The sequence below is a fragment of the Sus scrofa genome, chromosome 13 (genome assembly GCF_054392235.1).
Source record: "Sus scrofa isolate SSC_HxYL_T2T_F1_AM1 chromosome 13, Sscrofa_HxYL_maternal_Yorkshire_Landrace_v2.0, whole genome shotgun sequence".
Classification (NCBI taxonomy): domain Eukaryota; kingdom Metazoa; phylum Chordata; class Mammalia; order Artiodactyla; family Suidae; genus Sus; species Sus scrofa.
Window position 1 is genome coordinate 103,704,919 of NC_139395.1, and position 22,051 is coordinate 103,726,969.

The 22,051-nt window shown below is 36.5% G+C and overlaps 1 protein-coding gene and 1 long non-coding RNA gene across 10 annotated transcripts in view; one reads left to right on the forward strand and one right to left on the reverse strand.

The window, feature by feature from the left end:
- Positions 1-22,051, reverse strand: part of LOC106505379 (uncharacterized) — a 916,097-nt gene that overhangs the window by 713,157 nt on the left and 180,889 nt on the right. For 5 of the 9 annotated variants that reach the window (XR_014824128.1, XR_014824125.1, XR_014824123.1 and 2 more), the window contains exon 1: positions 2,335-2,402. The exons of the other annotated variants lie outside the window; for them this stretch is intronic. This is a non-coding gene — a long non-coding RNA (uncharacterized LOC106505379). Of the gene's footprint in view, positions 1-2,334; positions 2,403-22,051 lie in introns of those variants that run through there. 9 annotated transcript variants of the gene reach the window in all.
- Positions 1-22,051, forward strand: part of AGTR1 (angiotensin II receptor type 1) — a 45,282-nt gene that overhangs the window by 14,919 nt on the left and 8,312 nt on the right.

Below are 22,051 nucleotides of genomic sequence, written 5' to 3' on the forward strand. Positions count from 1 at the left end.
CACACACACACACACACACACACAGTTGGTATATATAGAGAGACAGAGAGAGGCAGAGATCCCAAGAGAAAGTAATGCTGCAGTCCGCCTCAGCAATTCATTCTAACAATTAAGAACCCTTAAGCTAAATAGAATAATTCATTTCACAAGAAACTTTTATTCAATCTGTATAATTAGTTTTAGTTAACTTTATTAATGAAATGTCGCAAATCAATTAGGTCTGCAATAATCAGATGCTGAGGACCCAAGAGGGGACATTTCCCTCACAAGAGGGGAAGGTGATATAAATTTAGTTGGGAAGCAAATGTAATTAGATTTGATCAGTTGAGTATTCTTGTCCTGATGTGGAGTTGGGCACATACCCAAGCCTGGGAACATGGTTGGAGACAGGTAGAAAAAAGTGTGACTTAGAAAATGTCTTCCTGGTCCTCTTGGCCACAAACTGAGCTGAAGTGAGCCTCTGAAACCACAGGTAGACAGGTTGTCTTTAGATAGGTATATGTTTAAATTTATTTTTTCAAATCCGAATGCCTTTAAGTAGAATGAGTATATGAACTCAACTATTTGTCACAGGCCCCACCACTCCTTAATGCCTTATAACAGGCACTTAACGCATTTATTAACTGTCTAAATCCTGATAGCATTTCAGTTTGCAACTATTATGACCTAGAAGTTTCTTATTGAATGGGGTAAAGTTTACTTCTTCTGATTCTAAAATGGGAATATCAAAGAAATGTCATGAGAGTAAAAATTCTTCTGAATGAAAGTTATATAAAATACAAGGTATTCCTACTTAGGGCTGCAGTCTACAACAGATTCTGCTATTATTCATTCAATAGGTATATTTATCAAACACCTACACATCACTCGCTATCCTCAGCAGTAAGGCAAAAGTGTAAGCAAATCAGACAAAAATCCCTGCCCTCATAGGACTTATAGTCTAGTGCATGTAGACAGAAAAACAAGAATATGTCAGATGACATGAAGAATGGAAATACAGTGTGGAAGTAGTGTTTAGGGAAAGCCCCCTTATTAAGAAGGAATGCACTATGTAAACATCTAGAGGAAGAGTCCTCTCTGGTGAGGGCACAGCAAATGCAAAGGCCCTGGGGCAGTACTATGCTGGCATATTTAAGACACAGCAAATAGGCTAGTATCCAGATATCAAGTATTAAGAGGTATAAACTGACAGGTAGACTAGAGATCTATTTAGAATGGATGCTAGAAAAGGAGAAACAATAGAATTTTTTAACTTAAATGGTTTAAAGACTTAAAATGCTTTGAAATTCAGTGAAATATTTTCACATATGAAATTTTAAAAAGTCAGGTGCATGATTCAATCCCCAGGGACTGGTTAGGTAGCCATCAAAGTTGGCAGCTACAACTAGAATCCTAATCATTAAAAACCTGTATTTGATGTCAGTTCCTCCTGAACAACCAACTGATTTATTTAGCACCTTTGGCATACTTTAAAAACACTTTGCCTATCACTGGCCTGTAATTTCATGTCTCTGGGCCTGAAACTAAAACTCCTCATAACAGAGAGTTAGTGGTGCATGACATTGCCATTAGATTATTTTTAGTGCAAGCTTTGCCTTCTTGCACAAATACACCAGTGAACATAATTCCTCAGCATACCATTGAATACCAAATGATTTCATATACTGGTTATTCCATTTAAATTATTTTGTCTTTAAGTCCAACAAAAAGAAAATTCTAAATAAAAAGCTATCTTTGGGATTGTATATATGACACCCATCTATACATAACTAGGAGTAAAATTATCTAATGAAAAATTTCTAAGTCACAGCCACCTCTAAACATGTAAGGTAGTCTGAATGAGAAGGAACAATTCTGACTTTGTATTATTTTTTAGTGGTGGTGGTTTTTCATAATCCCCATGCCTTTTTCATGGCCTGCTATTCTTCAAGATTTCCTAATGAGGATTAGGGAACAGGCATATTTAACAATCTGTATTTGCAGGTTGGAAACAAGAAAATGAAGACTAATAGTTTCTCTACTGCTAATTTGATTTTCTGCAGCTCCTCTCCTACCAGCTTAGGCAAAGGACTTAGTTACTATTTCCAGCAGAAGGACCAAGAAAAAGACAAGCATCTGTGATGTCAAACTTCCCCCAAATGGGCCAGCTGCCTTACAGGCCTCCATTAGAGACTTCCCCAAAGTAAGAAATAACTGTTCATGAACAGAATGAGGAGAAAAATAAATTTCTTTTATTCTAGAAAAACAATATACAATGGCTGGTTAACAATGCTAAACTAAACATGTTCATACACTTCTCCTGCACATTTAGAGAGTTATAGAGTATGTACTTACAAGGAAATATTGATTTAACTTCTGAAGTAGTGGCAATAGATGGAGGTTTCTGGAAATGAGGTTGTACTGAGTTGACAGAAAGACAAGGGATTCAGTCCTTCCTTAACTGTTAATGTGTGACTGGCTCTCTAAATTGAAATATAAACCAGAAAGAACTTCTTGTGTATTTCCAGGTCCTAGGGCTAGTTAACAGTACAAATAGTTATTTATTTACAACTGTATAGGAATTTATTTCCCAGGACCCCTCATATCATTGACATCTCATAAAATCAGCCTTGCAAAGGATCTAGAACATTCTGAGAATATACAACACATAACTTTAAATGAGAGTTTTCCTTTTCTCACACAAAAACATGAAAGTTGGTTTGAATTGACATGGACTTCTGTCCAGGCAAGGGCCTGTGATTTCAGGAAGCATGTATCTCTTTTGTAACTCCAGTGTGTCCTTGGAAATTACTGCGTAAAGGCCAAAGTCTAGTCCTTCTCCTAAGTAAAACCTTTTAGTTGTTCAGTGCTAATTGAAAAATATAGCAATTTTAATTCTAAACCCCAAAAGTATTGGGAAGACAAGTTGAGTTAAAATAATGCCTATAATTTAATCAGTATTAGGTCCCTAATAAGAAGCTGATCAGTCACAGCTTCCTTCGAACTCTTCTCCCACAGATTTTTCTCCTGAGAGGAGATACTCTACAGCATTTTCAGGGAAAACACACTTTTCTCAAGAGCTAGAGGTAAGGTAATTAAAGGGTTTAAAATAGCATTTTAAGCATCAAGTTTTTTCTTTCAATTCCTTGAGGCTGAACAGATTCTTCAATTTTTTTAACAGCCCTGAAAATAGTTGTCTCTAGTTGGCTCTTTTTTCAGGACAATGTTATATCTTCTTAATTTAGTAGAGTTACAAATTTAAGTCATCATCCTGAGCATAAAAAAAAAGTGAAACTTATAATGTAATCAAAATGGCACAATCCTCTCACTCAAAAAATAAAGAAAAATAAAAATCTCAAATCCACTTTGAAACTCTCCCAACTTGCAGTCTGTTTTGTGGGTAAAAACTTTGGGAGACCAGTTTGGGGAGCAACCAGAGCCAGGCACTGTTTTGTATACTTGATCTCATCTACTTCTCACAACAACACTTAAAAGTAACTAGGATTATTGCCATTGTATTACATCAAGATCAGAGAAGATAATAGTTAACAGCTATCAAATTGGACACTTACTGGATCAGGGACTGGGTCAGTTAGTTCATCTTCATTTTCTTACTTAATTCACACACAAAAAAAAAAAAACCCGAAGAGCTGGGTTTTCTTATTGGCTTCACTTTTTCAGACAGTGAGTCTAAGGGGCCCATATTGCTAACCAATACCAGGACAAGAACTGGAATTTGGGACTGACTCCAGCACCCTGGTTCTGACCATTTCTCTCCCAGATATAACCCATCAAATTCTCCAGAGCCTGAGAGCTTTCTCTGTTTTTAACTAACTGCTATACTATCAGTATTTTTTACATATATGTAAACAAGTGAACACTGTGCTAATATTCAATTATAGGTTTATACTGATACTGGATACAAGTGTAAGCTAGCATCATTTTGAATAACAGTAGAAGAGTCAGGAGCTCTGAAAGTAATGTTTAGGAATGGGTAAAACATATTTTTCTATCACGTTTCAGTGAGAAAATTGTTAATTCATATGCCACCAGCCATATGCATTAATGCAATGGGAAATTAAAAAATTTAACTACTTTAAATAATGCGGTCTGTAGTACAAATTATTGCACTATGAATTAGTTTCCTTCTGCTGTAGAATTGATCTTTTGGATTATGTAGACAAGCAGTATAATAAGACATTACTAAAATTATCCTTGAATCCTAGCTTTGAGATCTATATAAAATACTTGGCAATTTGCCTGAGAATACATAGAAAACACTTTTTAAAAGGATTGGGATGGGTTTTTTTCCCCTCTGTTAAATATTAGCCTTTGAAATGAACCCAGCTGATCTGCTAAATAACGTCTGCAAATTGTTGTGTTTTAATAAAGCGACAGACTGAGAGAAAAGCCACCCTAGATCTGCTTATGTTTCTGGGGGTATTACAGGCCAGGAACATTATGCAATAATGCCTTTTAAAAGAAGGGAGCCTCTTAGCATTACACCTTGTCTGGAAATAAATGTAACCACTTACTCCAAATGCAGGGGTAATTAGAATCTGTGAAAATCCAGCATCAAAATCCCAACCCCCTGGTGCAATACCTACTCAGTAAATTACAGCTTTTTGCCTCTGTAGTATTTTCAGCCATTCCATTTAAGTATGTGAATATATGAGTATGTGGTGTTGTAGTAGGCCTGCTATGTAATGCTATGGAAAGATTTCATCATTATTAATCAGGTTTCCTGTATATAAGACACCTTATTTTTCAATTTCTGGAAGGCTCAGAGCCTTGCTACTGCTGGCAGAAGGCAGGTTCAAATGGGCTATGCTAGTGAAAATCCTCAGCAAACATGGAACCCAGTAAGAACAAGGAACCCAGTAAAAACATGGGAGGCTTAACTTGCTGTGTACCACTGGCAATCATCACCACCATTAAAGCTTTAACCAGGCAAGCCCAGGCTTGCGCATTTGTTTATAAAATTGCAGAAAAGCCTTTAAATTTAGACTGAAAGAATGTTAATTTTTAGTCTAATCTTGGATGACAAGAAAATAAATTCTTATTAAAAACCTTCGGCAAAAAAAAAAAAAAAAAAAAAAAAAAGGAGTTCCATCGTGGCGCAGCAGAAACAAATCTGAGTAGGAACCATGAGGTTGTGGGTTTGATCTCTGGCCTTGCTCAGTGGGTTAAGGATCCAGTGTTGCTGTGACCTTTGGGATAGATCACAGACATGGCTCAGATCTGGCGTGGCTGTGGCTGTGGCTGTGGCTGTGACTGGCAGCTGTAGCTCCAATTCAACCCCTAGCCTGGGCATGGCCCTAAAAAGCAAAAAAATGAAATAAAGTAAAATATAAAAAAATAAAAGCCCTCATAAAAGTAGTAAAATCAGGGAGTTCCCTGGTGGCCTAGCAGTTAAGGATTTGGCATTATCATTACTGTGGCCATGGTTAAATCCCTGGCCCTGGAAGTTCTCTATGCCATGGGCACAAACCAAAAAAAAAAAAAAAAAAAGTAGTACAATTGGTGTTATAAATTAATTAAACAGAATTAAATTGCTTTAACTTTTGTTGCAATAGGAAAAGAAATGCTTTAAAAATTTAAAGTTAAAACACAGAGATCTTAAAGTGTATTGGGGAAAAACTGTTTTACAAAAAAACAAATTTGTTCCCCACACTTGTAACTAGCTATTGATTTCTGTTTCTAGTATGAAGCTGTCTCATAGGAAGAGCAGGGAGACTTGGTACTCTTCTGAATGAAAGGGTTCCTATTAGCTTTTCTCCTTCATTTCCTAAAGTTGTGATTTTTATTCCCTGATGTTATGTTTTTTAAAAGATTTTAAATCTTAAAACACAGAAAGAGGTGTTGAAATTGAGAGCTGAAAGTCTCAACCAGTTGAGTATGATTTTTTACAATAGGTAATACAGACCTCTAGTGGTTGAACAGTTTGAAAGCCTCTGCAAGGAAAGGAAATTGTACATCAATGCTTGCATTTTATAAGGAAAAACAGCTGCAAGTTAAAATTATTCACAATGAAAAATTCACACATTTCATACGAACAGCAACAACAAAAAAAAAATGTGCAGTAAAGGAAGATGGAGCACTTCCCATCCTTTTAGATGCTTTCAATTCTTCCAAAACAAGCAAGGTCCCCTCCTATGAAGCCCCAGCAAGAAGTCTGGATCTGTATTGTTTTTCTTTTGAAAGATCAACATCCAATTCACTTATTATATGAATGGAGCTGACATATATTTGTGTTATGTGAAACAGATTCCATTTTCCTTAGCACACAGCTTTGTCTCAATGGGACTCTTCTCTAAACTCCAAGGGCTTCCCGTGAAAATGCAAGAGATCTTCACATAGTCACTACTTGCCTATCCTTTCCCAGGTCTTCTCCATGGGACAGCCACACTCCACTGGACTGGGACTCCGTTATGGGGGTGGTTCTCCATCTGAGGGGAAATCTATTGGATTCATGCACAAGCTTCATTGATTACTAAATGTCTCTCTAGACTAGCACTTCTCAAACTTGAATAGATGTGCAAACCACCTGAAGAATCTCCTGAAATTCATATTCTGACTGAGTAGGTGGAGTGGGGCCCAAGACTGCACTACTAGAAAGTTCTCAGGTACTGCTAATGCTGCATCCAGGACCACAGTGGGAGCAGCAAGGAGACACTATAAAATCTCTAATTTTTACGTGTGTGTGTCTTTTTAGGACTGTATTCATGGCATATGGACGTTCCCAGGCTAGGGGTTAAATCCAAGCTGTAGTGACCAGCCTACACCATAGCCACAGCAAAGACAGATCCATGCCATGTCTATAACCTACATCACAGCTCACGGCAACGCTGGATCCTTAACCCACTGAGTAAGGCCAGGGATAGAACCCAGGTCTTTGTTCCTTAACCACTGAGCCACAATGGGAAATTCCTCTCTAAATGTTTTATACATCTCGTGTTTTACTGATTTTTTTTTTCATCTTTTTCTACTTTTTTACTCATGGCATCTCAAAATATAATTTCTGAATTTTAAAGTTCTCTTTCACTTGACTATGTACAACTATTTCTGGGAACCTATTATTTAAGTTTTATAAAGATTTTACATTTTAAAGGTGGATTTGGTGTCATCTGTTTAGTTTGCTGAGTTCACAATGGTTGTGAGCACCTCTCTAGCCCTTGAAATCATTAGGCATTTTCAACCATGATTAAACATCTGATTTGCCATTCTGGGAGATTGGGTGAAAGAGGTTTTGTGAATGCTGAAAAACTACTAAGGGCCCAAAGTAACATCAATATTGTAAAATCAGGCAGAATAAAAAGCACAAGCTGAAACCATAAGAGTCAACAGATCAGAATAAAACCTTGGAAAAAAATGGATTTTTCAGACAAAATCCATCATCTAAATAAGTTCCTACCATAGCATGTAGTCAACCTTAATTTGAAATCCATAATTTTAGAACCTATGTCATGGGGTAGTCTTTAAAAACCTCTTGCAAACTTTTAACATCTAGTTTCAAATCAAAAATAATATATTAACAGGCTGTAGCATGGAGGGAGTACATAAATTATCATCATTGCCCTTCATGAACAGTAATTCACAGGTTTGGCTCAGATACGACTTAGATGAAATAATTAACTATGTACAGTACTTAACAGTATAAAAGTAATTAATCCAGCTGCCTCATACTGGTTTGGCCTAAATAAACATGCAATAAAAAAGCCATATGATTTTATTATTTTTTTCACTCATTTTACTACTTTAGTAAGTTGGAATTTTAATGTCGGAAGATATCTTTCCCTTAAAAAAAACTTTCTTTTCAAATGTTAATGTACTAACTATAAACTGAATGAGTTCTATATATTTATAATAGTAGACTGATGTTCTCAATTAATAGTATTATACATTCTACTTCACAGGAGTTTGGCAAAGATGATAATCTATTTTAAATTGAGGTGTAAGTAAGAAAAAAAACTGATTTCTTTTTAACCACAAATCACATAGACTCTGTTGAGGTACTACTACAGTTGTGTGCTAGTATAGCTTTGACAAAATGTTTCAAATAAACTTGTTTTGGGCCCTGTGAGTTCTGAGAAGAGACAAGTTGCCTTTTGGCCTATAGGCCCTTCATTAGCAGATGTACAAGGTAAAGGCAGGACAGCAATAAATACAGGAAGTATCTCTATTTGGGCAAAAGAAAAAAAGCTCAGGTGATTCCTGCAAGTGAGAAAGAGGTTCACCCCTTGCAGGTCTTTTTTTTTTAAGTCCACTCTCAATGGATGGATGCTCCTTGCCTAACTTTATAGACTACAACATGTTCTACCTTATGTGATTCCATTGATTAATCATTATATTATTATCCCTATTTTATAAATAAAGAAGATGATGAGGCTGAGTAATTCTTCCAAAATTAAATAGCACACAAGATTTAAGTCAAACGTAAATCCAAAGACTTCTACTTCCAGCCAAGATGGATTGAGAGGGATTTACTTTCTCACCTAAAACAGCTACTAAAATATTATATCTCTATCTATATCTATATATGAAACAGTGATCCTCAAGACAGTGGACATCAGGCAACAAAGAGCAGTAGTCCCTGAGGGATGGGAAACAAGTGAAGTGAGCACTCTGAGCACCCCAGCTCACTTCCTAGGGGGAGTTCCAAGCCATGGCTCAGGAAAGGAGAATCCAAAAGGAGCTCCCAGGTCTCCTTGAGCTGATGAGATGGAGTTGGGGGTCCAGAGAGGCAAGGAGCTGGAGTTCACAGTGCAGATTACCAGACACTAGGGAGTTTAACAAAGAAAGAACATGGAGATTTGCAAAAGGTCCCCTGTGTGTTTCAGTGCATGTCAGTGAGGAATCACCCAAAAGGACTAGAGGCAACAATTCCCAGAGATCATCCAAAGCCAGAAAATAGTTGTTGCTCCCATTAGCCAGGGGGGCAAAACTCAAAATTCATGGGGCATACTCAGAAGGGTTTTTGCCTCAGGAATAGGGAAAAATCAGCCCTGCTCTGGTCTCACAAACCAAAGGTTAAAAGCCAGATCTGAAGGAATCAAACTCTTTGCAAGTAATTTCACTGCTTCCCAGAACAAAACTGGAGAATTTGTATAAGGATACAAAAACATCCAATATCCAAAAAAGTAAAATTTACAGTGTTTAGCATCCATTAAAAAATTACTAGGCATGCAAAGAAGCAGTAAAATAAAATCCATAAAAAGAAAAAAAATCAATTAATGGAAACAGAGTTAGTAATGGTACAGATGATAGAATTCGTTTACAAGGACATTAGATGGCTATAACTGTATTCCATATGTTCAAGAAGCTAGAGGAAAGTTTGAACATATTGAAGAGTTGTGGACAATATTTTTAAAGTCTGAAATTGAATTTTTGGAGCTGAAACCTCAAACCAAGACTTTAGACACTATCAAAGTTTTCCTTCCACTGCCCCTATAATATTCTTCCCTGGATCCTGAGTTTGCTCCCAGCAGCCTAATACTTAAAAATTAAGATTTAATACTGAAATTCTCAGGTGACTGCTTCCCTCAAGAGAGGTTTAGCAGCTGAAGACAACAGACTCTCTGAAGGGCTCCACAGGGGCCCCTTCCCATCTCACTCTGATCCCCATGGCCTGTCTCTGGCCCATGGAGCAGATGGCACCACCTTCCATGGACTAACTCTCCACTCTAGCATAGACTCCTCAGTGAAGCAGCTGCTAGCAGTCCTCAACATGGCACCTTCTGAGTTACCAGAAGGTTTACATTATCAGACCACCATTTTCCCTCTAAATTTTCCATCTCATTGGAAAACTCATAAGTTTGAAAACACATGAAATTTTCTCTCTTCGTCCAAAATTAAAATGGAAGTTAGTACTTCTATAGCTCCTAACCCTTCCTATCCAAGGTTCTATGCATAAAATCAGGAATTGTGTTCTTCCAGTTAACAAAGCAATTAACTAAAATGTACATGTAGTCCTTTTACAGAATACTATTTTGCTCATAAGCATTAAAATATTTTCCCAACAAAGTTAAAATAGCAACTTAAGTATCTAAGATGTTTTACTAGGACTAGAATCCAAATAAGTGTGTATGCTAGACAAATCTTACTATTCATCAGAAACACCCCCTATTATCCAGTATTAATCCTGTGTAATTCCTTCAATGTACCCACCTAATCAATAGCAGATATATTTTCTGTATACTCTGTGTGTTCTTAAACTGCAGTGAATGAATTTAGAAAATAGTGTCAGAAATGCAAATGTAGCCTTGTACCACAAATGTGTAAATAATTTCATGCTTGGACCATCAGAGTTTACTTTAGAAACACTTGACAAGGAAGCTTTCAAAAATAAATATTTTTCAGCACTTAATAAAAATATTTTTTTTCTTTAATAAAAATATTTTAAAATATAACCTATCACCAGTTATATAACCAGGGCCACTAGGTCATTTATGGCTCTATGAAATAGTATATCACGGGCCCTTTCACTACTGATCATCTTTTGAGCACTAAATTTTATATAGCACTAAAAATATACATTTGTATTTTTAGGGCCACACTCATGGCAAATGGAGGTTCCCAGGCTAGGGATCTAATCAGAACTGTAGCTGCTGGCCTAAGCCACAGCCACAGCAATGCCAGATCCGAGCTGAGTCTACAAGCTACACCACAGCTCATGGCAATTCCAGATCCTTAACCCACTGAGTGGGACCAGGGATCAAAACTGCATCCTCATAGATACTAGTCAGATTCATTTCCACTGAGCCATGATGGGAACTCCAGATATTTTTTAAATGTTAAAATAATATGCAATATCCATATATCACAGATTGTGTGCTGTATTCACCCACTGGAGACATTACTTTACTGAAATGCAATAACAGCCCTAGAACACATAATAGTGTACCAAAAAAGAAAAAGGAAAGATAAGTTGCTGGCAAAATCAATGAAGTGGGGAGATGCAGTCCAGGTTGCCATTATGAGACGCTAAGCCATCCTCATGAGAGCAGAGGTAGATAATAACTTCATCCCATCACATCCCTGTGTTTTCCCACGAGCCAGCAACTCCTCAGTCATGGATTATTGTTGAATGTGGAAATGGAATGGGGGATGTCTAATAGTGGTACACCCCAAGTATTTAGTAATGGGGGTCTTTGGTATCTTGCTTGGGCTTCAAGTCTTTTTTCTTAATTGTAAAATTAGATGGTTGGCTGGATTCTAAGTTGTAAATTGGCAGCCCTTGACCAAATCTGATTTGTAGAAGAGTTCTATTTAGCTCTACACAGTGTTGCTCTATTTTTCATTTAGATTAGTTGAAAACATTATATTCCACATAAAATTTGAAATTTCCAGCTCGTCTTAAACAATCAGCCTATATCTCCCTCTGATCACAGTTGGCACAATTGAGATCCCCATCCCCGCCTCCTCAGGGAAAGTGTCCTCCATTCACCCATCATGTCTGCTTCCCCCATCTCTGTCATTCCCAGCTACTAGAAGTACTTAAATAGGTGAACCCAGAAGCATGTCATTTCTAGGGACCATTCCAGCAATAAAATGTTATGAATCTCTGACTCAAGTTGTTTCGATAAAAGCAAAAGACTATAGAAAATAATAGGTTAAAACAGACTTTGCTTGGATTACCTGACAACCAAGACCTCATTTAAAATGTAGTAATTGTGTATGTTTATAGGGACAAAGTGCATACATATATATTCTCGTATTTGTCTAAAGAATAAAAACAATAAATATGACCCATAAATTTCCTCTCAGCAGAAATTTCTGTTAACTTCCTGATCCACACTGAGATAAAGCTATTTTCCAAACCTAAATTGAAAATCCATAGTTGCAGAATGACTTTTTATGGAAAGAGAACATCTTAATATGTTAGTGTAACATGAACCATGTAATTTATCTGGAGAATGGCCTTAAGCTAATCATTGACATGTGTATATAGCAACACTTATACTGAAACAGACTGATTTCTAAACATTTTTTTCTCTGGATTGGAACCTCTTCATATCAACATATACAAATTATTAGCATGTTATGTTATTCTCACAAAGTTCTAATGAACTTCACAAATCTACCTGTTCTATTCTAAGTATAAAAACATTTAGCCTAATTTTTTTCCACTATTTTATATGGCAATAAAGTAATACAAAAAATGTTATTACCAGAAACAGTACAGTGTTGTATAATTATTAGAAAGCGAATCTTGTGAAATCATATTAAAGAGTAACAATTACCACATGTTAAGTTAGATAATTCAAGGAGCAGACTTATATGAATACTAGGGGAGCTGTTGGGAAAGGAAGTTTTTTCTCTGACTCCTGCACTTTGAAGCAAATTTTTGCCATTTAATTAGTCTAGATATGATTCACCAACCAAAGGTCTATAGTATGACATTTTTCCCCCTCTAGCTTAAAGTAATTTTAAAATCATCTGCGCTTTAGATGTTTGTACTTCCACTTCTTTTAAAAAATGGATCTTTCCTGGATGCATCACATTGCTTTATGGGATTAATAACAAATTGCACCACCGTATTGCATTGAAGTGACAGATCTCCTAACATCACTCCAGTCTGCTGCTTGGATGTATGTAATAATGTGACAAATTATACATATATATATAAAGTATAATTTCATGGGATAATTTCCTTAGTGTTGGGTAGGGACATATGAACATATATTGAGAATATATAAAATGACAGTAATAATATGTAATATTTATTGAGTGTTCAATATATGGCAATCTTTTTTCCCCCATGTTTTATTTAATCCTATTAACAGTATACAGTATAGAGCTAGTATATTGTATACAGTATACAGCTAGTCTTCATCATGTTTTAGAAGATAAGGAGACTAAGGCTCAAAGAGGATGAGTAACTTAGCCAGTTACAAGATTAGTCAGAGGTGGTGCCAGGGTCTTAACTGACCTTTGTGACTGCAAAGCTTACAGTTTATTTCCCATGATGCCCGCCAGCCACCAGACTCTGCTGACATTAAGTCAACATTCCCTTTTAAGATTCTAAGTGCTTAACGTACACCTCTTGATACAGACATCAGCTTTCCACCTCAGCCATACCTTTTTTTTTTTTTACGTTTAAAAAAATGTTTTAATAAGCATATTCAAAATGGCAGAGAGGGAATGGGGGAGGGAATTATTTTACAGCGCAAAATTACTATGCATAAATTTAAAAACATCTAATTTGTGTTTTTAAATGCCTATTTAATATTACTTCAAATACACTTTAAAGCTAAACAGATTTGTGTTGAACTGAGTTGTAGATTTTGAACTTTACTTGAAAACAAACATATCATAAACAGAAAACCATTCCAAATGAATAGAGTGCTCTGCTGGAGTAGGCGTGGAGTGAGGGAGACTCAATAACTATTAACAAAGGCTCCTTTTCCCAATGTAATTTGTCAAGAGTTCAAGAGTTACAAAATGTACTAAATCTTAAGCAAATTAAGTTCATGATATTACTAAGGATTTTAAAGTAGTGCAATGAGTTATCAAGTTATAGTGGCTGTACTATAAAGAACAAAGTACTGTATGAAATACCTGTATAAACAATTCAATATTTCTTTATGAAAAGCTGAGCATTATGTATTATAATAGTGGAATGTCTTTCATTAGGCATACTTTAAAAAGATTAATAAAAGTAAAATTTCCTAATATGTATACAACATGTGCCGTATTTGCAAACATGCCTGAGAATTTATTTAAAATGTTGTCTTGTATCAGTTTGCAAGAACTTCACAAACCTGCAAACAAAATGCATCTTTTAAAAAAGGTAACAATGGCGTCTCTAATATTGCAACAATTTTTTTAAAAAGTACAGCATCACTATTTGTTTGAAATATTTCTATGGACTATCTTTGACAAAGAGGTAGGATACTTTGGATTTTTATAATAAAATCTGATTTAAAAAATGGATTGTGACCATCTGCTAAAGCTGCCATTCTGGATAATGTTCTAAAACAAAACAACAAAAAAATTCACGCTTCTCAACACTTCCACCCTAAATTTGGATTTACCTGGATAGTTACTATGGATATGTATGTTACAACAGTGAATCTACATCATAGAAAGTCAAGTGCTGGAAAGTGGCTTTTTTCTTCTTTTTTTTTTTTTTGTCTTTTTGCCATTTCTTGGGCGGTGCCTGCAGCATATGGAGGTTCCCGGGCTAGGGGTCGAATCCGAGCTGTAGCTGCCAGCCTACGCCAGAGCCACAGCAACGCAGGATCCGAGCCGCGTCTGCAACCTACACCACAGCTCACGGCAACGCCGGAACCTTGACCCACTGAGCAAGGGCAGGGATCGAACCCGCAACCTCATGGTTCCTAGTCGGATTCCTTAACCACTGCGCCACGACGGGAACTCCCCTGGAAAGTGGCTTTTAACACTGTTTGGGGAAAAAAAGATTGTTCACATTGGTGGAGGAAAGCAGTCTGAACAAACATAGGCTAAAAGTAATACTTCATGGGGTTAAGGCCTAAACCATAGTCTCTCAGTGCAAACCTCTACTCAATTACATCAGACAGTTGAGCCATGAAAAACAAGACCACAGAAGATTTATTTTAAAAAGGCAGTGGCTCTTTCATGACAGTTTTTATGGTATATAATATATTCATAGTGAATGGGTATAATTTACTGTCTTTTGAGGAAATTAAACATAGAATCTTAACAATATTCTTACAAGGACAAGGTAGAAGCTTTAGTCTCATTCCCTTTTGTCAGAGCAAAGTTCAGTGAAGGTTTAATGATTTGCCTAAGGTCTCAATTTCTAGAGAGTCAAAGAAAAAAACCGCTAAGTCCTCCACCCCCCAGTTCCAGACTGGTATTTGTTCTCAGTCTTTTTTTCTCCTGCTAACTCCAGCAATCAACTGATTTCTACTCTTCAACTGCTTAAATTATGTTGCTTTTTACTCACTGCTCTTGGTTTTATATATTAAGATTCAGCATCAGCATTCACCATATCTTTTCCCTCCTAATTCTGATTGCTTATTTTTGTACTTTATGGGCTTTTTCTTTATTCCAGTTTTACCCCAATTATTCAGGAAAGGCTGCCTGGGTCTTTTGAAAGCTCTGATGTTCTCAATGAAAAGACCTTCTGAATGACCTTGTTTGTCTCCCATGGAGTTGCATATCACAACTTCAAATGCCCCACTAAAATGTTACCCATTTGGCATCAGTATACAGAAAAGGCTGCATTCTGTGATAAGAAGTACAGTGGTGTTTTCCTAGTGAGAGAATAGAGTTCTTAATGGAAAAAAAAGAGAAAGTGTAATTTCCTCAGATTTAGCTGGTATCTCAAACACAATGGTGCTTTTCTTCTGGAACTAGTCTGTAAGAAATTTGCAAGGAAAATACCCACAGGAACCAATAAACAATTAAAATATTTGGTCATAGATCTGTATTAATATTGGTCTTTTAGAAACTCTTTTTTCCAGAAATGTTCCTCTTCAAATACAAAGATAACTACTCACTGCCTTTATGGATCAGAAAAGCAGTTGGGTAGAGAAGGCAGAGAGACTCAGACTAAGTAGTTGAAACTGTTTGGTTGCCAAACTTGGAGAGATTATTATTTGTAACTAGGAATGTTTATCCTTACTTTCTCACTTTTCTCTACTTGGTTTGATTCTTGTGAGAGCCTTGATGGCAAGGTATATTTAATGTGTGGATCCACAAAGGAAAAAAAAGCCTAATGTGAATGCTAAGCTATTTACATTCAAATATAGTAAAATTGGTTCAGATACTAATAACTTAGATTGACAGAACAGTTGTCTATGGCAGTGAGACCACTAGAGGGCAGGGTGACTTCCAGACCTGGTGGCTACCTCCCTCCAGAGGCAACCCTGGGGTTACTTTAAGAGCTATCAAATTCCTTGAAGACCTTATAATGAGTCTAAGCTCAATTTCTCTCTTCCATTGTCCTTGTACAGAATCCTAGAGTTCTGGAAAATGCTTAGGATAATTTCTAGAATGGTTTGATACAATAGATGTTTAGTCAACTCACAATTTTAGAGCTCCTAAGTATTCAACATGACTTTGAACATTTGAAGACTACCTGACAGAATAGGGATCTATTTGATCTTTTGAGGGATCTGTAGTTTCCTGGAGAAGATATGAATATAATACATGAAACAAAAGCCACCAATAAAACATAGTGTATAGTTAATTTATTCGATGAACAATAAGAACTACAGGTTATCAAGAATTGAAAGGGGGAAAAAATCTGAATTAGAAATAACAGCAGCACTACTGACATCTTAGACTAGATAATTCTTTGCAGGGGGCCTTGTCCTGTGCCTTACAAGAAGATTAGCAGTATCTTTGGTCTCTACCCACTAAATGCTAGCAACACCCCTCCTCCCTCTCCCCTTGTTATGGGAAACAAAAATGTCTCTAGACATTGCCAAATGTTCCTGAAGAGCAAAATCACCCCTGCTTGGGAAGCAGTGAACCAGAGTATGAAGAGATGGCCTTACCCCAAAAAAATTTAAAAAACAACTTGCAACTTTATAATATCAAAAAAGGTAAGGACCTGCTCTGTAAGCCTCAGTTTCCTCATCTAAAGAGTGGGAATAATGGTGCCTTCCCTCATCGGCCTCATATCAGTTTGCGAGGATTGCCACAACAAAATAGCAAAGGAAATTTTCTCACAGCTCTAGAGGCTAGAAGTTCAAGGTGCGTTGGCAGGGTTGTTTTCCAGTGAGACTGCTCTTCCATACTTGAAGACAACCACCTTCTTACTTTCTTCACATGTCTTTTCCTCTGTGCAAGCACATTCCTAGTTGTCTTCCTCTTATAAGGACAACAAATCATATTGGATCAGAGCCCCAATCTTATGAACTCATTTAACCTTAATTACCTCTTTAAAGGAGGTAAAGCTCCTATCTTGGGAACTCCCTGGTGGCCTAGCAGTTAAGGATTCAGTATTATCACTGCTGTGGCTCCGATATGACCCCCGGCCTGGGACCTTCTATGTGCTATGGGTGAAGCCATTAAAAAAAAGAAAAAGGTCCTATCTCCAAATATAGCAAATATAGTCATATTGGAGATTAGGACTTTAACCTATGAATTTTAGGGAGGACATAATTCAGTTCATAACAGGGCTTTCATAGAGATGAAAGTAATTAGCACAATGCTTGTCATATAGCAAGCATTCAAATAGTAAATGTTACTATTTTTAATATTAAACTACTATTATTATAAGTCCTCCATGTGAATCAGATACCAGTAGAAACACAGATGAGTATAAATCAATTATACATTAAATAAGCTTATTTGAACACTCGTGTATCACTTTGTGCTGAATTTATGCAGCTGAAAAGTTTAAAATGACATTTTCCCATTGACTTGGCTAATTACTGCGAAGGTGTTATATCTTCTTTTATGTGAAGGTCAAAGGGCAGTAGCTGTTGCATCCTCAGCATCTGATGAGTAGTTAATGATCCAGAAATAAACTTTTAAGTGCTTTGGGGGATTTCTGTGCATAAAGAAATTCTATGTAAATATTTCTCCAAGAGGAGTCTTGAGAGTGCTAATTCACTTTCACCCTCTTAATTTGATTTATAAGCTTCACGTATCTTATAGGCGATAAGAACAAAAATAATCTAGGAAGGAAGAAAAACAGTTTCAAACAGACATGGTCATCAGCTGGAACTAAGTAACTGTGGAGATTTTGAAATTGTAGAGGAACATGGGCTTTCTTCTGCCAAAAAAAAAAAAAAATTGTTTATGAAAACTAGAGAGTGTTAGATATTTCTACTACACTGGCTTATCATTTGAAATTTCTGCTGGCTCAAGTGAAACTGTGCTGTCCTATTTCGTACTGTGGGGTCTCCTCCCTAACCACAGTTGCTTTCGGATCAGCGGCTTGTAACTTTGAGGGTGAGAACAGAGTCAGCTTAGCTAGCTGGGAAAACAAGAGGAGAGTCTTCATAGCTTATGAAAAAAGGGAAGCACTTACAGGGCTGTTGTTATAGCAAGCTCAGAAAGAATGGAGTTGATGTTGACAGTTGCTGACTTGAACAGTTTTATTGTTGATAATAAAGGCAGAAATCACTTGCTGAAGGTGAGAAAAGATGAATTGCTCTGGCAAAGTTAAAAACAAGAGGAGAGAGTGGTTTTGTTGTGGCACAGAATGTTTGAAAACATTCACCTTGTCCTTAAAAAGTTGCTGCTGTTATGAATAATGTGCCACTTCACTACGCAGCCCTTGTAGGCAGAAATGCCATATTTCCCCTTTACAAACCAACGGATGCATTTATTCTACATTTAGAGGAGAAACAAACAATCGAAGTCAAGGTGGCACATTATCTTATGGAACTCTCTTGCAAAGAGTTTGTTTTTCCCTCCTGCTCAGATTGCACACAAATATATTTTAATTTCAAATCTGATATGTGACATCTGGTGACTCATTTATTGCTAATGCAGTTTTCACAGGAAACAGCAGTCACTGGTATCTCATAGTATTTCTCAGTTGGAAAAGTGTTTACCTTTTATTGGCCCAGCACCCGTGCTGCTTATCACAGGCTGATTAATTAGAAAACACAAGTAGCCTCACATGGAAAATGAATGGAGGGGAAAATAATGGCAGACAGAATGGTATAATTGGTGATATACTACCATTGTAGTTTATATTTTAAAATTATGTAATATTCAGGAGAATGATTAGAGTTAGCAAAGTTGGTCAAGTAGCTTTTCAGCAATGCCTTCAGCCTCCCTCTTTGAGCCTTTCCACATGTTTCAGGTACATTGGCTTCTTCTACTTCCAGCATCACATGCAGTTTCCCAACCCTTCTTCTCCAGATTTGCTTGCAGGTGGAAAATTAGTCATTTACACTACAGTGTAATTTCAGTAACACTAACTCAAAACTATAGGATCTCGTTGCATCTCCATACACATGATCTCATTTGATGTTTGCAATGGTACTGTGAGCCAGATTGGACAGATATTTTTTTCACTTCATCATTATCATGAACTTATCATTATTTTCCAGATAAATAAAATGAGTCAGAGCTTAAGTGAAAAGCTAAAAATTCCATTGCTCCTAAGAGGTAAATCATGTACTTGATTCAGATCTTTTGGTTCCCAGCACCATGCTCATCCACTGCCTTAACTCTTAACTCTCACCTGAGTCAGTGTGTCTCCTCCCCCAGATAGATCCTGGTTCAAATGAGGCTATAGAAGTGGGTATTGCCTATCCACCTCCAGCTAAAGAAATTCCAAACATCTATGAGTAGGTGCACGGGGGTTGTTTGATTTGATTATCCTGTAGGGCTCCCCTTAACTACACTGGCCCTGAATGTCTGAAAGAAATACACAGTTTAATGAGTAATTCTCAAGCTTCATTTAGGAATTTGTCCTACTACAGGTTTTAATGCTTCGGAAGGGCCAGATGAAAACTTTTGCTGATGGCACTTTTGTTTGTTGGATTTGGTTTTGCCTATGAATCATGATAGGCACAGGGCACATAAGCCAGGGTTGCAAATGAAGTTGCCAACAGAGCATGGTTTTTAGACATTAGTATGCATCAGAATCACCTGGAGAGCTCATCACACTGTAGCTTGTTGGACCCCACCTACCTAGAAACTCACCCACAGAGTTTCTGACTCTGTAGGTCTGGTGTGAGGCCTAAGATTTACATTTCAAAGGAATTCCCAGGTGGTAATGCTGCTGCTATTCTAAGGACCACAATCTCAGAACCATTGCTAGAAGGGCTAGGTAGGTGACTTGATGGAAATACCTATGCTATGTTGTCCAGTTGGGTGTCCAGCCTCAAGTGGTGACTGATCACTTGAAGTATGGCTACTTTAAACTAAGATATTCTGAGAACATAAACTATACTCTGGATTTTAAAGACTTGGTACCAAAACAAAATGTAAAATATCCCAATACTTTTCATATTGATTACAAGTTGAAGTAACAGTATTTTGGATATACTGGATTAAATAAAATATATTACCAAAATTAATTTTATATGTTCCTTTTACTTTTTAATGTGGCTACTAGAAACTTTTTAATTACATATGTAGCTCACATTACATTTCTCTTGAATAGCACTGACCCAAAGAATCAGAAAATAGAGAATGGTGGAGATTACTAAACCACAGAGGATTCAAATCCCAAAAGCTAAAATGCTTTGGGGGCTAAAGAAATTACACCTGTCAGTCAGATTTGACCTAAGGACCCCATTTTGTACCCAAACATTTGCTGCTACAATGTAAATGTAGATGCTATATCTATCATTTTACCTTTCTTTCAGCATAAATCAAGTACCTTTTTATAATTATTGAAGTAAAAGCATTATATTAGAATGAAAAATATTTCTGCTAAATTTCTGAATGAAAAAAATCCCATTAATTTTCTGAAGTTCTGAGCTATCTTTCATTAAATTCATTTCACTTCTCTTTGTATTGTAGTGCTCTCCTATCTTCTGCCTTTTAACTTTAACAATCTATGAAATAGAGGTGAGAACAGGTATTGGTTTTTCCATTCTAAATATTTTGTAATATTTAAGGGATAATAAACCCAAAAGACTAAAATTACCTATGTATGAATTTAGTGACAAAACAAGCCCTTGGACAGGTCTGTAGTCCAGTACTTTTCTCTGCCAAACCTTTCTACTGTCTCTCTGTTTTTATAGCATCTTAGCGTAAAAACGATAAAAGGTAGCATACAAAACTGTACTTAAAAAATGTAACTGTGATAAAATCAACATTACTCTTAAAGAATTCATTATCATAGCACAAAGGTCCATTTAGCTCTTCAAAGCACTGACTAACATAATACTTCGAAGTATCATACTAAATAGTATATTACTATGAGGTTCCTTTATAATACTATGCCCTCACCTCTATGTTTTATCTGGGCAACTGAACCACATTAGTATTCACCAAACTTTAAAAAGATGTCCTTTTCCCCACAAAGAATCTGAGAGTAGGCTCATTTTGAGTAAGTTATTTTAACAGGGACACACTGTGCCATTTTTTTCATAGGATGATGTAATCTTGACTCCCTAACTTCAGGTCATGTTTTAATTTTGATTTGCAGCCATAAACCAATCTGTCTTTACCTTTTCACCTAGAATTGCCAGTGAATAACACAGAAGATGCCTGAAAGGCTCACAGTCTTTGACCATAAGTAGAATGGAAACAGCTAGTCTAGATAGAGTCCAAACCTATAATCTTTACCTCATCAACCTAGAGTCACAACCAGCTATCCAAATGCTCTGCTGGATTAAAAATTTTGGGTAGATAGATTATCTAAAAAATGAGGGAGGAGGAACCTACTGTCACTATAACATAATAATCTTAAGTAGAGTTTCTTTATTCATAATCTTCAGTAAAAGGTAAAGTTCTTTTCAGTTCATTTTTAAGAAAAATAGCTCTTTTAATTATAGAATGTTATTAAACCACTGTGACACTAATAATATCTATATCAAGACATATCTGATTTAATGATTTACCAGGTAATTTTTACTTGTAAAGTCATTACTGTCTTTGTCTTCAAAAGATGTATACCTATTCAGAGGAAATATTATGAAATTTCAGTGTTTCAGGAGATTTCTTAAAGCATATGCTGCCTCCCTGAGTATACAGACGTCTAGAGAAGCTAAGTGACTGGTTCAAGGTCATCTACCCAGTGAGTGTTGGAAAGCCAAAATTAGAACCCACATCTCCTTACACATTGTGCAGGATCAATTTTTAGACTATCATTCAAAGAATATTCCTATTGTGATCAGGACATGGGGTAATTGGGGGAAGTATGCACAATATGCTGAATATTTAATCCTTCTAGCTTCATTTAAAATTTATGGTTATGGGAGTTCCCATCGTGGAGCAGCAGAAATGAATCCGACTAGGAACCATGAAGTTGTGGATTCGATCCCTGGCCTCGCTCAGTGGGTTAAGGATCTGGTGTTTCTGTGGCTGTGGTGTAGGCTGACAGCTGTAGCTCCAATTAGACCCCTAACCTGGGAACCTCCATATGCCGCAAATGCGGCCCTAAAAAGCAAAATAAATAAATAAATAAATAAATAAATAAAATTCATGATTGTCATTT